We start from the raw sequence: 1,295 nt of genomic DNA, 5'->3' as shown, positions 1-1,295 counted from the left end.
TGGTACTTTAATAGGAATTGCATTGAATGTGTAAATTGCTTTGGGTAGTATGGACATTTTGATGATATTAATTCTTCCAATCCATGAACATGGTATATGTTTCCATTTGTTTGTGTCTTCCTTGATTTCTTTCCTGAGTGTTATGTAGTTTTCTGAATACAGGTCTTTTACCTCTTTGGTTAGGTTTATTCCTAGGTATTGTATTTTTGTTTTTGCTATTTCAAATGGGATTTTTTCCTTGATCTCTGCTTCTACTGTTTCATTGTTGGTGTACAGAAATGCCTTTGATTTCTGGATATTGACTTTGTATCCCACTGTTTTGCCAAATTCATTTATTAGGTCAAGCAGTTTTTTTGTGGAGTCTATAGGATTTTCTATGTATACTACCATGTCATCTGCAAACAGTGACAGTTTTGTTTCCTCCTTTGCAATTTGGATGCCTTTTATTTCTTTTCCCTGTCTGATCGCTGTGGCTAAAACTTCCAGTACTATATTGAATAGAAGTGGTGAAAGTGGACAGCCTTGTCTTGTTCCTGATCTTAGTGGAAAAGATTTTAATTTTTGCCCATTGAGAATGATGGTGGCTGTAAGCCTCTCATGTATGGCCTTTATTATGTGGAGGAATGCACCCTCTATTCCCACTTTGCCGAGTGTTTTTATCATAAATGCGTGCTGTACCTTATCAAATGCTTTTTCTGCATCTATTGATATGATCATGTGGTTTTTGTCTTTGCTTTTGTTTATGTGATGTATTACATTTACTGATTTGCGAATATTGTACCATCCTTGCATCCCTGGAATGAATCCCACTTGGTCATGGTGTATGATCTTTTTAATGTATTGTTGGATGCAGTTTGCCAGTATTTTGTTGAGGACTTTAGCGTCAATGTTCATCAGTGATATTGGCCTGAAGTTTTCTTTCTTTGTTGTGTCTTTATCTGGTTTTGGGATTAGGATGATGCTAGCCTCATAAAAAGAGTTTGGGAGTCTTCCATCTTTTTGGATTTTTTGGAATAGTCTGTGAAGGATAGGGGTTAGCTCCTCGTTAAATGCTTTATAAAATTCTCCTGCAAAACCATCCAGTCCAGGGCTTTTGTCTATCAGGAGTTTTTTGATTAATACTTCAATTTCATTTGCTTTTATTGGTCTGTTCAGGCTTTCTGCTTCTTCTTCATTGAGTTTTGGAAGATGATATTTTTCTAGAAATTTGTCCATTTCATCTAGGTTTTCAAATTTCCTGGCATACAGTTCTTTGTAGTAATTTCTTACAACCCTTTGTATTTCTGTGGTATCTG

The sequence above is a fragment of the Phyllostomus hastatus genome, unplaced genomic scaffold (genome assembly GCF_019186645.2).
Source record: "Phyllostomus hastatus isolate PE091 unplaced genomic scaffold, TTU_PhHast_1.1 phas_scaffold_200, whole genome shotgun sequence".
Taxonomy (NCBI): Eukaryota; Metazoa; Chordata; class Mammalia; order Chiroptera; family Phyllostomidae; genus Phyllostomus; species Phyllostomus hastatus.
Note: the sequence above shows the minus strand (reverse complement) of the source record.